Source organism: Macaca fascicularis, chromosome 5 (assembly GCF_037993035.2).
Source record: "Macaca fascicularis isolate 582-1 chromosome 5, T2T-MFA8v1.1".
NCBI lineage: Eukaryota > Metazoa > Chordata > Mammalia > Primates > Cercopithecidae > Macaca > Macaca fascicularis.
Window position 1 is genome coordinate 146322994 of NC_088379.1, and position 16077 is coordinate 146339070.

The following is a 16077-nucleotide window of genomic DNA, read 5'->3' on the forward strand; positions in this document are numbered from 1 at the left end:
ATATTAGTTATTTCTTGTCTTCTGCTAGCTTTTGCATTTCTTTGCTCTTGCTTCTCTAGTTCTTTTAGTTGTGATGTAAGGGTGTTGATTTTAGATCTTTCCCACTTTCTGATGTGGGCCATTAGTCCTATAGATTTCCCTATAAACACTACTTTAGCGGTGTCCCAGAGTTTCTGGTACGTTGTGTCTTTGTTCTCTTTGGTTTCAAAGAACTTATTTATTTCTGCCTTAAATTTGTTATTTAGTCATTCAGGAGCAGCTTGTTCAGTTTCCATGTAGTTGTGTGGTTTTGAGTGCGTTTCTTACTCTTGAGTTCTAATTCGATTGCACTGTAGTCTGAAAGACTGTTAGGATTTTCATTCTTTTGCATTTGCTGAGTATTGTTTTACTTCCAATTATGTGGTCAGTTTTAGAATAAGTGCGATGTGGTGCTGAGAAGAATGTATATTCTGTTGATTTGGGGTGGAGAGTTCTATAGATGCCTATTAGGTCTTCTTGATCCAGAGCTGAGTTCAAGTCCTAAATATCCTTGTTAATTTTCTATCTCATTGATTTGTCTAATAATGACAGAGGGGTGTTAAAGTCTCTCACTATTATTGTGTGGGAGTCTAAGTCTCTTTGTAGGTCTCTAAGAAATTGCTTTATGAATCTGGGTGCTCGTGTATTGGGTGCATATATATTTAGGATAGTTAGCTCTTCTTGCTGCATTGACCCCATTACCTTTATGTAATGCCCTTCTTTGTCTTTTTGATCTTTGTTGATTTAAAGTCTGTTTTATTGGAGGCGAGGATTGCAACCCCTGCTTTTTTTGCTTTCCATTTGCTTGGTAAATATTCCTCCATCTCTTTAATTTGAGCCCATGTATGTCTTTGCATGTGAGATGGGTCTTCTGAACACAACACACTGATGAGTTTTGACTCCTTCCAATTTGCCAATCTGTGCTTTTTACTGGGGCATTTAGCCCATTTATAGTTAAGTTTCATATTGTTATGTGTGAATATGATCCTGTCTCATGATGTTAGCTGGTTTTTTTTTGCACATTAGTTGATGCAGTTTCTTCATAGCGTTGTTGGTCATTATATTTTGGTATGTTTTCCAGTGGCTGGTAACGGTTTTTCCTTTCCATATTTAGTGCTTCCTTCAGGAGCTCTTGTAAGGCAAGCCTGGTGGTGACAAAATCCCTCAGCATTTGCTTGTCTGGAAAGGATTGTGTTTCTCTTTTGCTTATGAAGTTTAGTTTGGCTGAATATGAAATTCTGGGTTGAAAATTCTTTTCTTTAAGAACATTGAATATTGGTCCCCACTCTCTTCTGGCTTGCAGAGTTTCTCCAGAGAGATCCACTGTTAGTCTGATGGGCTTCGCTTTGTGGGTAACCTGACCTTTCTCTCTGGCTGCCCTTAACATTTTTTCCTTCATTTCAACCTTGGTGAATCTGACAATTATGTGTCTTGGGGTTGTTCTTCTTGAGGAGTATCTTTGTGGTGTTCTCTGCATTTCCTAAATTTGAATGTTGGCCTATCTTGCTAGTTTGGGGAAGTTCTCCTGGATAATAATAATAATAAGTTCTCCTGGATAATATCCTGAAGTGTGTTTTCCTTCTTGGTTCTATTCTCCCCATCATTTTCAGGTACACCAAGGTTTGGTCTTTTCACATAGTCCCATATTTCTTGGAGGCTTTGTTCATTCCTTTTCATTCTTTTTTCTCTAATCTTGTCTTCATGCTTTTTTTTCCATTAAGTTGATCTTCAATCTCTGATATCCTTTTTTCTTCTTGATCAATTAGGCTACTAATACTTGTGTACACTTCACAAAGGTCTCATGCTGTGTTTTTCAGGTTCATCAGGTCATTTATGTTCTTCTCTAAACTGGTTATTCTAGTTAGCAGTTCCTGTAACCTTTGTCAAGGTTCTTATCTTCCTTGCCTTGGGCTAGAACATGCTCCTTTAGCTTGGAGGAGTTTGTTATTACCCACTTTCTGAAGCCTACTTTTGTCAATTTGTCAAACTCATTGTCTGTCCAGTTTTGTGCCCTTGCTGGTGAGGAGTTGTGATCCTTTGGAGGAAAAGAGGTATTCTGATTTTTGGAATTTTCAGCATTTTTGTGCGGGTTCTTCCTCATCTTTGTGGATTCATCTATCTTTGATTTTTGATGCTGATAACCTTTGGATAGGGTTTTTGCATGGGCGTCCTTTTTGTTGATGTTTATGTTACTGCTTTCTGTTTGCTAGTTTTCATTCTAACAGTCAGGCCCCTTTTCTGCAGGTCTGCTGGAGTTTGCTGCAGGTCCACTCCACACCCTGTTTGCTTGGCTATTACCAGTAGAGGATGCAGAAGAGCATATTGCTTTCTGCTTCTTCCTCTGGAAGCTTCATCCCAGAGGGGCACCCTCCAGATGCCAGCTGGAGCTCTCCTGTATGAGGTGTCTGTCAAACCCTGCTGGGAGATATCTCCCAGTCAGGTGGCACAGGGGTCAGGGTCCCACTGGAGGAGGCAGTCTGTCCCTTAGCAGAACTCGAGCGTTGTGCCAGGAGATCTGCTGCTCTATTCAGAGCTGGCGGGCAGGAACGTTCAAGTCTGCTGAAGCTGCGCCCACAGCTGCCCCTTCCCTTAGGAGCTCTGTCCTAGGGAGATGGGAGTTTTATCTATAAGTCTCTGACTGGGGCTGCTGCCTTTCTTTCAGAGATGCCCTGCTCAGTGAGGAGGAATCTAGAGAGGCAGTCTGGCCACAGTGGCTTTGCCGCACTGTGGTGGGCTCCACCCAGTCTAAACTTCCCAGTGGCTTTGTTTACACTGTGAGGGGAAAACCACCTACTCCAGCCTCAGCAATGGTAGTGCCCTCCCACCACCACCAAGCTGAAGCATCCCAGGTTGACTTCAGACTGCTGTGCTGGCAGCGAGAATTTCAAGCCAGTGGGTCTTAGCTTGCTGGGCTCCGTGGGGGTGGGACCCACTGAGCAAGACCACTTGGTTCCCTGGCTTCAGCCCCCTTTCGGGGAAGTGAACAGCTCTGTTTTGCTGGGGTTCCAGGTGCTACTGGGATATGAAAAAGTACTCCTGCAGGTAGCTTGGTGTCTGCCCAAACAGCTGCCCGGTTTTGTGCTTAAAATCCAGGGCCCTGGGCCAGATAGCACAGTCCCTCACAGCATAGTCCCTCACAGCTTCCCTTGGCTAGGGGAGGGAGTTCACTGGCCCCTTGCACTTCCTGGTGAAGGCGACACCCCACCCTGCTTCTGCTTGCTCTCCGTGGGCTGCACCCACTTCTAACCAGTCTGAATGAGATGAACCAGGTACCTCAGTTGGAAATGAAGACATCACCCACCTTCTGCATTGGTCTCGCTGGTTGCTGCAGACCAGAGCTGTTCCTATTCAGCCATCTTGCCAGATCCCCCAATCAGTCGATTTTAAGTTTATCTAAGTGGAGATTATCTGGGTGAGTCTGACCTAATCAGGTGAGCCCTAAGAGAGAGAGTCTTCTCCTGGCTCTAAAAAAGTAAGCTGCCGTGTTTTGAGATAGTCATGTGTCTGTGACCTGAGGACATCCCTAGGAACTGAGAGCAACCATGGCCAACAGTCACCCAGAAAATTGGGAACTACAGTCCTATGACCACAAGGGAGTAAATTCTACCAACAACCTGAATGAGCTTGGAAAAGGTCCGTGATCTTCACATGAGAGCCTGGCATTAGAGACGCCTTGCTTGCAGGCCTGTGAGACTTTAAGCAGACTCAGTGAAGCTATGTCTAGGTTTCTGATCCACAAAAACTCTGAGAAAATGAAAGAGTATTGTTTAAACCACCACTTAGAAAACTAAGACCTTTGGACTTAAGTATTCATACTTTTAACAAATAGTTATTGATCAATAATTATGTCTTCTGTCCTGTTAATCCAATCTGCACTTGGATATGGAGAGAGAATTAGGTTTTATTGTATTTTGTATAACTGACTGTATTTTCATAAGCCTTCCACTAGCTGGAGTAATTAATAGAGTGAAAAATTTAAAATTGTCAATTAAAATCAGTTCAGTCCCTTCCTATTTTAAACCTTCTCATTTCATGTAAGTATTCAGCCAATTTGAAGTCCAGCTCCATGAGGAACATTTCAGCATTGTGGACCTTCCCCACTCCACTTCACAAGTTAGCATGGTAAAGACTTAAGCTTTCCATGTAATCATTGTAATGGAGAAGAGATGGGTCCTTAAATTCATGCAGTGGCCACTAGTCCCTCACTGGTGTCAGCCATGAAGTGGTTGGCCTCGGTTACTTTCTGGATGGTGACCACTAAGTTAGGACTGATCCTATCCCTGATGTTTCTGTGGGTGCCAGTTGCTGATCTGTGGCTGGCGTAGGTCATGGTCCTGATTCTCTTGACTTGGGCTAGGCCTCAAGTAATCCCTGGCTGACACCGCCTCACTCAGCCCCTCTTCTGAGACTCCTCCACTTGTCTCTGGTTTGGGTGTTCCACCTCAATCCTTTGCCCAAGTATATCCAATGTCAGAACCTCTGGTTCTAGCTCTGCTTTCATCCACATCCCCTCAATTCTGGAGAAACTTTAAATGATGCAACCATTTACACAGCTCTTTGGGATAACACTTAGTATCTATTTGTAACAATGTACATGTCATATTTCCACATTGCTCTTGTCAAAGAGGGCGTCGTGTATTTGGAGAATGTTGTGACTTCTGCAATGAAGGGGAGATGGGTGCTTGGATATATATACTGCTTCATAAATAATAAATACAGTGCCAATAAATATAAAATTTTTAATTCATATACACATAAATATACTTTGTAGATGTGTTGATATACTATCTATCTATCTATCTGCACACACAATGCTCTATGTTGTTTATAATACACATATGTCTTAGCAAGGGATGCTCCCTGGCTTTGTGACCATTGAGGGCTGATGGTCCAGCTCCTGGTCATCTTATAGGTGTGTGCTCCTGATGTCTAACACCAGCATATCCTAGTCCATTTCATACTCAGCTTGGTTGTGGCCTCATCATTTTTCCTGCCACTTTGGGCCACTTTGGTGCTCACTGGCTTTGTAGACTCCCCTGCTTCCACCTGCTCCTACTTCCCATCCCCAGATCCTTATGAATCAGATGGAGCATGATTGGGCTTTTTCCCTTTTCTGGTCAAGATTTACCCAACATCATCATGGCTTCCTCTCTTAGCCAGCAGTGTTCTGAATCCTAAGTGCTTGGTTCTTGGTTTGTTAAAAAATTTAGAAAATATTAACTTCCTTCAGCCTATTGACTTACTGCAAAAAGCCCTCTTTTAATATGAGAAAAGGAAAATTAATTTGATTCTCTCTCCATTCCTAAGATAATAATCTTAATATCTTCTCCTCATTTCCAGTAAGCAGGTGAATGCCTCAGTCCAGGTAGAGAGTCAGGTACCCAAAAATGCAAGACAGGAAAATGTGACTATTTTTAAGGCTGTTACTTAAAAGTACACAGAGTATTCAATAGTGAATAAAATGGAAAAATCTCTGTTTCATGGAGTTTGTAGCCTAGTGAGGTAGATAGATATTATACAAATAAATACATAGTTGTTTTGTGTTTTGAAGTGGTGTTTTGAAGGAAAACAGCTGGTAGGGGAGAGAATGAATGGCGTTGACAGTGGTGAGAAATAGTTTAGACAGGAACATCAGGAAAGGTCTCTCTGAGACACAACAGAGACTCTCAGATGAGTGAATTTTGGCCAAAGCATAGGGGGAAGACATGTAGGAGAGCTGTAAGGTGGAGGAGTGTAAGAGAAGGCCTATAGTGCCTTCATATCCCACACAATGCAGAAGCCAAAGTCCTATCACCAACAACCCTCTGCCAGGGTGTAATCCCTCATTGCCTTGCCAGCCTACTGCTCTCGTGCTCTTTTATATCTCTGACCTCATCCTCTACTTCTTTACTCTTCATTCTGTCTGAATTAGCCATACTTGCTCACTCGATGTTCCTCAAGCATGCCAGGCAAGCTCCCAACTCAGGGCCTTTGCACATGCCATTTTTTCTGGCTGGAAGGCACTTTTGCCAAGTAGTTGCAAAGATCACTTCTCACATTCTTCAAGTTCTTTCAAAAAATTCAATCTCTTCCTAAGACCTGCCTTGGCCACCTTCTCTAAAACTCCATTTCCTTCTGGTCTGTCATTTTATGTCACTCTTCCCTGCTTTTAGTTTTCTTCTTAGCACTTATCTTTATCTAACGTAATACACGTTTCATTCATGTATCTTATTTATTGCCTGTCTCCCATGTAATGTAATGGAAGCTGTAAGGACAAGGGATTTTATCAATGTCATTCACTACTGTATCTTAGCAATTAGAATAGTGCCTAGCACATAATAAGCATTCAATAAATGTTTGCTGAATGAATAAATGAATGATGGACAGATCTGTTTGGTTTGTGGTCCAGTTGGGACTGGTCATCCCAGTCTTTCTGTGTGAGATTCCCCAGCAATCTGAAACGTCTCCTGGGTTTTTAGCTGGTGATTCAAATTGTGTTCCTTTCTTCACATCTTTAACAGTTATTTGTGGAGCACTTATTATGTACCAGGCATTATTGTGGACACTGGGGATATGGTAGCAAGAAAGACAATATCCCTGTCTTTATGGCACTTAGATTTTAAGCCAAGTTTTGGTTTTTTTTTTTTCCTAGAGATTATATCTTGTGACAAAAATATCTTCTGCCTTCACCTGCCACAGTGCAACAGTAACGGCAGCAGCCAGCTTCACCAAATGTGGCACAATGGAGCAGGATGTGGGAGCAAGAAATGAGAGAGAAGCCTGTCTGATACAAATCTTCCAGAAGGACACAGAGATGCTTAGCAAGTGCCCTGCAGAAGAAATTATTTAGCTGGGAGGGGTCAGTGAATTCTCTATTTACAAGCTGGCTACAAGCTGGCTATGCAATTTCCCACCACTGTTTAACTTCCTCATTACATGACAAGGAGGATTATTTTATTTTAATTTTGTTCTTAGATAAATTAGAATGGCCACTGAGGAAGAATGACTACATCTGTGTGGGCTATAAAAAGCAACGAAGCATTGTCATTTCGATTCTCATACGCACATGGTTTTATAAAACTTGACTGCTCACATTTGAACGTGCCATTTGAAACACACATACTGTACACGACAAACTATACATTTCCAATGGCAAATGCCCACAGAAAGTTAACTGGAATCATCGATGGAAAAAATCTGACAGGTACCCACTGCTGGCACTAATGTCTTTCTGCAGGGATTTCTGATGTATTGAAACAATTACTATGAATACAACTGGAGATATAGTATTATACACATTCAAAGTGTTGAAAGGTAGCTAAAGTATTCTAGGGAAAATTAATTTTTACTAACATTGTAGCTGAGGACAAAGGATTAGAAACTTTATATATATGGTATCTAGTTACTTAGGCATTACATTTTAATGAACTATAGAGTATTTTCACACATAACTGAATCTTAATAGCTAATATCATTTTCATATTTTATGTTAGGCCATATAGAATTCTTGCTTTGTGAATGCCAGATGTTTTCCATAATAATGTCAAATTTTAGTATAAATGGAGAATCTCAGACTGTTTTTAGGTTGATTTGAAAAAAAATACATGCTAGCATACTGCCTGTTACAGTGTTACAACTGCAGGCTCTTTCAGGGTAGGGATGGGCTGACCTATGCTTGTTTTTCCTCACACATTACTAGAGCACCAGGCCCATAACCTCACATATAGAAGGTACTCAATATGAGTAGAACTAATGAAAGAACTGCCATATAAATAGGTTGGCTTAGAGAAACAGAGGTGTGAGTATTTAATCTTCACACTATTCACAGAAAAGGTAAATTGCATAAACATGGAGCCAGACTGCCTGAGTTCAAATCCTAACTCTGCTACTTACTTCATCTTGTGCTTCAGTTCCCTGCTTGGAAAAATGGGATAATAGTGGTATCTGCCTCATAGGCTGGTCATGAGGATTAAATGAGTTAATTAAAACATGTAAAAGATTTACAACACTGCCTGGCATATGGTAAGGACACAATAATAGCTACTATTATGTAAGATAAGTACAGATCTTCAAAAAGGAAACATGAAATACAATGCTATTAAGCCCTTTCTACCCTTTCCCCTACACATACCTTTCCAACACACATGAATACACATGAATACACACACACACACACACACACACGCCTGTGCACAAGCATAAACCCCTCATAAAACTAAAAAGAAAAGTTCCTCACAGGCTACCATGAAAAATACTCAATTGCCCACTGGAGATCCTGATGTAGTGTCTGTCACTTTAAATGAACTCAGCCTGCCGTCCTAAACCTGAGCTAGGATTATGTAAACAGCCACTGGAAGGCCTCCAAACTCTATTTCTGGAATTATTCCAAGTCATTTTCCATCTGCCAGTAATGCTAATCCTTGATCTTGGTGTGACTAGATAATCTTTTCAGATATTAATTTATGTGGCTTTCTCCCTGTATCTTTCTTTTTCAGTGCCCCTGACTACCTCCCTCTCCCTCTTTCTCCTTTCCCTACCTCCATTCAAGCTGTCCCTTGATCTCAGCTCTCTGGCTTCAGTGACTGGTGGAGCTGGGTAGAAGGTTGAGGGATGTGGTTATGGTAGAAAGCATCAGTAATCTGTAAAATGACTTACTTTCTTTGCTAAAAATCTAAGCCCACAAGGTAATTAATTATATGGGTGGTAAAACTGGTAGAAAGGTTAAGTCAATTTATGGGAGTAGGATGGTTTAGAAAAACACAAGGGGAGAAAGATTTTCTGCAATGTTTAAAAGGGTTCTATTATTGGATTGTGACAAGGTTTGCAATCTGAGGGTTTTTATCAGTAAAAGAGACCTGATTATTGTTCATTGATAAAGTCAAAACATGCATCATGATTCTAGAGAGGTTTGGCTGTGAAGTAGTCTGGGAAACTAGAGTTATAGGCGCCTCATTACAGATTTCCACATGCACAGCACAGGTTGGAAGTGATAAAGAACAGCAGAAAGGGGGCACATGGACAAAGATTATGGACTTCTCCAAGTAATCTATGTGGACAGTAGACCAAAATCCAAAGTGCTCCTGTGCTTTGGCAATGCACAAAGTTTTGGAAATGTAGCAAAATCCCTATGGTGAAGAAACCCCAAGAAACAACAGGTAAAGCTTTCCCCTTGTCTCGTTGGATGGGGCTCAAAATAGAAATGAATTTGATGTACACAAAGTAAAGAGGTATGATGATTCTGGCAGGTGTTTTTACCATGCTGCAGTTCTTACTCTTTCTTCTGTTGGCAAAACCCTGATCCCCTTAAGGGGATTTCTGTCTCCTCCATTTGAGGAGACTTGATGAAACTGTTGGTCAAGTTTTCCTGTCTTTCTATAGCAAAAGGAGGAGGGCAAATGACCCACATTACATCAGTTAGGTTCCCCCTTTTGGACTTTGATTCTTGAGAGGGATGATGCAAATACCAAGGAGCTGTTGGATTTGATTGCCCCAGTGTCAGCAGTAATTCGTTCCTGCCAACTAGATCTTCCGAGCTGCCTTCGGTTCCGCCCTTTGCAAGTCCAGTTCTTTGAGTTTGCCTTTGATTTTGAGAATTGATTCATTATGCTTCCACTACATTCTTTCTCAAGTCAGAAAGGCTTTTGGTAGAAATACAAAGTTAGAAAGAGTTGGTATTTCTTGTTACAACTCATAAAACTATCAGTTCTAGTAACTATTTTACCATCCCACTGTGCATAGCTTTGGATTGAGGAACTAGTGATGAATTGCAGTTGTGGTTGGCCTTGGCTTCTTGATAAGATATGCATTTTAGTATCTCTTTTAGCTTTACAGATTGACCCTTTTAATAAGAGGCAACTCACCCTTTCCCCTGCCTCAGCACAAGTGACTGATTCCTTTAACTTCCCATCTTCCAGAATCTGCCTTGGAGACAAGTCCCAGAAAGGTGGCCAGCTGATCCAAAATCTCCTGATCAATTCAATGATGGTCCATCTATCTCAGTAAGTGTCAAGGTGAAGGTTTGCTCATATCCAGTGATCAAAACATGAACATAAGCTAATCTTCTTTTGATCAGTGTCTGATGTCAAGAGCTGGATTAATTTCATCCCAAAGACAAGGTGTTTTAACAATTTTTTTTTACTTCTTTGTGCTATTTCCTTTTATCTGAGTTGTAGCTTTTGTTTGCTGTACAAATGCCACGCTAAAATTTTTATTTTATTATAAATAATTTATGTCAAAATCTTAGTGAATTCAGAATTACTATTCAATTTTGAATGTCTTCATTTGGTTTTTGTAAAAAAATGTAAGTTGAATATATGTTACTGTTGTTTTGAGTTATACAATAATAAATTTAGTTTTACATGTTAGGTACATAATTTCTAAATTTTGAATGTATCTATTTCCTCCATTTTTTGTAGCAGATTATCTTAGTATTTCAACATATAATATAAGGTAAAAGACACTCAATGTATTTATTTTAAAATTCTTAATAGTTTTTATTTGTAACTTGTTGTATTTTAGGATAAACCATTTTCAGAATAACAAAGCAAATTAAGCTAAAACACATTTTGTATTTTCTCTCCAAATTTACTTTTATCATCTTTTACAATTTGTATTTTCTAAAGTCAACTAATCAAATATTTAGAAATGATCTCGGCCAGGTGCAGTGGCTCACGCCTGTAAATCCAGCACTTTGGGAGGCCGAGGCAGGTGGATCACGAGGTCAGGAGATTGAGACCATCCCAGCTAACACTGTGAAACCCCATCCCTACTAAAAGTACAAAAAATTAGCCATGTGTGGCAGTGGGCTCCTGTATTCCCAGCTACTCGGGAGGCTGAGGCAGGAGAATGGCGTGAACCCGGGAGGCGGAGCTTGCAGTGAGCCGAGATCGCACCACTGCACTCCAGCCTGGTCAACAGACCAATACTCTGTCTCAAAAAAAAAAAAAAAAAAAAAAAATGACCTCAATAAGCAGAGTGCTCAGCACATAGTAAGTGCTTAAATATTTATTGTATCAATTAACAAGGCAATTTGATTGGCTTTTATTCACTATGAACTATCTTGCAAAGTATTAGACCACTCTTCTTTTTCTTGTTTTTTTTTTTTGTTTGTTGTTGTTGTTGTTGTTGTTGTTGTTGTTGGAGTTTTGCCCTTGTTGCCCAGGCTGCAGTGCAGTTGTGCGATCTCTTGCTCACTGCAAGCTCCGCCTCCCGGGTTCACACCATTCTCCTGCCTCAGCCTCCCGAGTAGCTGGGAATACAGGCGCCCACTGCCACACACGGCTAATTTTTTGTAGTTTTAGTAGGAATGGGGTTTCACAGTGTTACCTGGGATGGTCTCGAACTCCTGACCTCAGATGATCCACCCGCCTCAGCCTCCCAAAGTGCAGGGATTACAGGCATGAGCCACCGTGCCCAGCCTAGACCATTCCTTATTTGTCCCTTTTCATAGATCATGAGAGATTAATTCATAGATTTTTCAGTTATGTCTGTTTCCAGAAATGCTCTCAGTTTGTCCAAAGTATTTACATGAAGTAAGATTCATTCACTACATAAAGTTTTGTTGAACACCTATTATGCTTTGGACATTGGGCTGACCTAAAAGTTAAACACATGATTCCTGCCTTCAAGGAGCTTGAGAGAGTTGAATAATGAACAGATAATGATAAGAGTGAAAAATGGTAAGTGTAATTATCGGTATGTTCAGAGGACCATGACTAAACGGAAGTATACATCAGAAAGGTTTTGGGGGTTCGAAAAAGATTCACAGAAGATGAGTTCTCTGATTTTTAAAAAGTATAAAAAGTCAATAAAAGTTTTATTGCTCTGTTTGGGGCTAAGAGCATCTCAAGCATACTTGTCTCTGCCTTGAAAATAAATCTTATCAGATAAGGCTAAAGTAGAACAATTAAGTGGCTAAACAGAAGTAGGCTTTTGCAACACCAAAAGCATAATTCACAAAATAAAAAAGATAAATTAGACTTTATCAAAGTTAAAACCTTTTTCTCTGTTAAGAGAATGAAAAGACAATTTACAGACTGGAAGAAAATATTTGCAAATCATATTATCTTGCAAATATTCTTATATTCAGAAGATACAAAGAACTTTTGAAACTTAACAATAAGAAAACAAACAACCCAATAAAAAATGAGCAACAGATTTGAACAGACACTTTACCAAAGAAGTGTGAATAGCAAACGAACACATGAAAAGATGCTCAACATCATTCATCATTTAGAGAAATGCACAAAAAAACCCTGAGATACCACTGCACACCTATTAGAATGTCTAAAAAACACAAACCAACAATACTGAGTGCTAGTGAGGATATAGAGCAATTAGAACTGTCACACATTGCTGTTGGGATTGCAAAATTGTATAGTCAATTTGGAAAGTAGTTTGTCAGTTTTTTAACATATACTTACCATATGACCCATCAAGCTACTTTTTTATCCAAGAGAACAGAAACTTATTTTACTTAAAAACCTTTATGTGAATGCTTATACATTGATTCATAATGTCCAATGGTGGAGACTATCCAAATGTCCTTCAACTGATGACTGGATAAAGTAACTGTGAGACATCCATATAGTGAAACAGTACTCAGCAATAGAAACACGCTCCTGGTACACTCAATAATGTGGATGAATCTCAAATGCATTTTGCTAAGTAAAGAAGTCAGACCACTAAATCTACATAATGTATGATTTCATTTATGTGGCATTCCAGGAAAAGCAAAATTATAGGGACAGAGAATAGAGGATTGGCAGAGGGCTGACTACAAAGAAACAGCACAATGGGAATTTTCAGATTGATGGACTGTTCTGTATTATAATTATAGTGATAAATATCACTATGTTTTGTCAAAACCATACAACTATATAAGAGAAATTACATTTTACTGTATGTAAATTTTTAAAATGATAAAAGTAGAATTTCTATATTCTTGTATCTTCCCCCAAATTATACATAAGGAGGCAAACTCAATTTTTAGTAGAATGCCCTCAATATTTATAGTGGGTAAACAAGAGTATCAATTATTTACAATACATATGTGCATGTATACATATTGACAAGTGCTAAATCCAGGTTGACCATTTGAAGTACAAAAGATTGAACAGAGAAAATTAAATTTAAAATAATTAAATTACTGATGAAGCTTAGTTAGTTTGGGCTACTATAATGAGATACTGTAGACCGAATAGCTTATATACACAAGAAAAATTTATTTCTCACAGTTCTGGAGGCGGGAAGTCTGAGATCAGGGTGCTGGCATGGTTCGCTCTGGGGAGGGTCCTTTTTTGGGTTACAGACTGTCATATTCTTGCTGTATTCTCATATAGTGGAAAAGGTGAGAGAGCTCTCTAGGGTCTCTTTTATAAGGGCACTAATCCCATTGATAAGGATTCCATCCTCTGGACCTAATTGCCTCCCAAAGACTCCACCTCCTAATACTATCACATTGGGATACAGACTGTCATCTTCTGGGATACAGACTTTCATCTTCTTGCTGTATTCTTATATAGTGGAAAAGGTAAGAGAGCTCTCTAAGGTCTCTTTTATAAGGGCACTAATCTCATTGATGAGGATTCCATCCTCATGACCTAATTGCCTCCCAAAGACTCCACCTCCTAATACTATCACATTGGGAATTAGGGCTTCATTTTATGAATTTATTGTGTGTGTTGGGGGAAAACACATACATTCAGTCCATTGCAGGCTCTTCTGCAAAAAAAAATGTATGAAAATAAAAATTAAGGGTAACTCACATGGAGGTACAAAAGCATCATCAAGAAAAATGTTATGAATAGTGAGAAAGTAAGTCTTGGCTTTTGATTTTAAAGAATCTTCGTTTTCAGTTCTGGCTTACCACTGACCCTGAAATAAGTTGAAAAAAGTAGGCACTAAAAGTTCCAGTATCATCTGTATTGGGGATTCCCAATAAATCAGATCTATTTTACTAGTTAGGACTCATTTGGTTGCAAACAGCAGAAACCCAATCTCAACTAGATTAAACAGTAGGGTAATTCATTGGCCCACAGAACCAAAAGGATGATAGAAAAAGAAAGGTGTAGGAAACTGAGATAATACAATAGGTCAGATTATTATATCAGACTCACATGAATTAGTTACCTTACTCTGTGAATCTTTACTAATAATTTCAGAGACATAAGTAATATGAGACACAGGTGAAGCAGGGGAATGTTCTGGGACCACCAATGTAGGTCCACACATCTTTTCTTATATCTGGATGCATTCTGGCCCAAATTGATATACAATTACTATAAACAATGCATGAGGCCACATTACTCACACAGAAGAATGTTGTTTGGTTATGAAGCATTTTCATTTTATACCCAAATATAAAATGAAGTTTTAGGTTATAATTTACATGGTTTACATGAGACTTTCCAGATAGCCATGCCTCATAAATCCATAGATTCCAGATTTGTTTATATTAAGTGATTCCACACAAACCAGGTATATCTTTCTGAAGACATTGTATGAATGATGATTCTCCTTGTAGTTTTTATTGGTGTGTCTTCCAGAAGGTCAGCCATTCAAGGGTTTACAAAGAAATTTTTCCAGGTCACCTTTCTCATTTTTCTCTCTGGATGTGCCACCTCCTCAGTGTCTCCATGAAAAGGAGAGAATGGGTGTAGTCTTGCAGCTATTTTCTTCTTGGAACCAAAGCCTCAAGGACCTCTTAAATCAGGGACTCCACCTCACCAAGAAGTTTCTTTCTTTTTCTTTCCTTCTCATCCTTTCTATATCTCAATCTCCGCTTGACTTCATTTTGCCAATGTTCCTTCCTTATAGTTTGGAAGATGGCTACCAACAAACAGCTTGACTTTAGAAACCTTGAGCTATGGTCTGAATGTTGACCTTTCCCCAAAATCCGTATATTGGAACAGAATCCCCAGTGTGATACTATTAAGAAGCGGGACCTTCAGGTGACAATTAGGCCATGAGGGTTTCCACTCTCATGAATGGGTTTAGAGACCTTATAAAAGGGCTAGAGGGAGCTTGCTTGCCCTTTCAGCCATGTGAGGACACGGCAAGATGGTGCCATCTGTGAGAAATTGGCTTTCACCAGACACTGACTCGGATAGGACCTCGAGCTTGGATTTCCCAGCCTTCAAAATAAGTTTCTGTTGTTTGCAAATTACCCAGTCTAAGGTATTTGTTATAACAGCCCAAATGGAGGAAGACACTCCAGTAAATAGAATTATTTTTTCTTCATTTGTTTTCCTCTCAGAATCCAAGGAAAAATCTTGATGTTCCTTGTCTGGCTCATGTACCATTCCACTGTTGTTAGGGTATTCAAGTCTGGGATCAAATGAAATCAGGGGAGCAAGTTTCTCTATTTAGGAAGAGAGATAGCAAAACTTCCTGAACTGCTAAAAAATAATAGCTGAGTTCACCAAAACATTTGAATCATTCTTGTTTTAAACATAACCAGAATTTAGTCAGAATCCTAGTATTTTGTTAATTGATATATTCCTATAGACACTTTTATTCATGTTTTACTAGGTCTGAGTTTAAAGTAAGACTTTTTCTTAAAAATTACATGAAATTAATATAGAATGATTATTTTTCAAATTTTTTTGGAGGAGGAAGTCATACTCTAATTTAAAATAGTCTTCAAATATTTAAAAACTTTTTGGAATTTTGTATAAAAATGCTTTCAAAACCAGTTTGTGAGTTTTACAACAGAACTATTCTTATTAATTTATAAAAATATATTAAATTTTATTGTCTGTAGTCAAATGTTTTATCATTAGCATTTGTCTTAACAGGAAAAATGGAAAGTTATTCAATATATAGTGACAAAAAAAATTTCAAAAGTCTTTAGGGGTCACACCACTAGCAAATTAACAAATAATATTTTACTCTGTAACTGCATGCTATTCCATAAAATGCAATACTGTCTATAAAAAATACAGTGGCAATAAATCCTTAAGAGTATGAGGTTTGGCACACATTAAAAAAATTTATGGTTTTTTTTGTGAAAATGCTGAAAGATTTATTTTCAATTTTGTTTTATGATATATATTTTGACCATATGACCACTGAGTTGGG

General features: G+C 38.9%; 1 protein-coding gene across 2 annotated transcripts in view; it reads left to right on the forward strand.

The window, feature by feature from the left end:
• The window catches only part of ZNF330 (zinc finger protein 330), a 95629-nt gene that overhangs the window by 49708 nt on the left and 29844 nt on the right, over positions 1 to 16077 (forward strand). Inside the window, exon 2 of one of the 2 annotated variants that reach the window (XM_065545522.1) lies at positions 9912 to 9995. The exons of the other annotated variant lie outside the window; for it this stretch is intronic. The gene's annotated coding sequence lies outside the window, so the exon portion shown is untranslated. The remainder of the gene's footprint in view (positions 1 to 9911; positions 9996 to 16077) is intronic. 2 annotated transcript variants of the gene reach the window in all.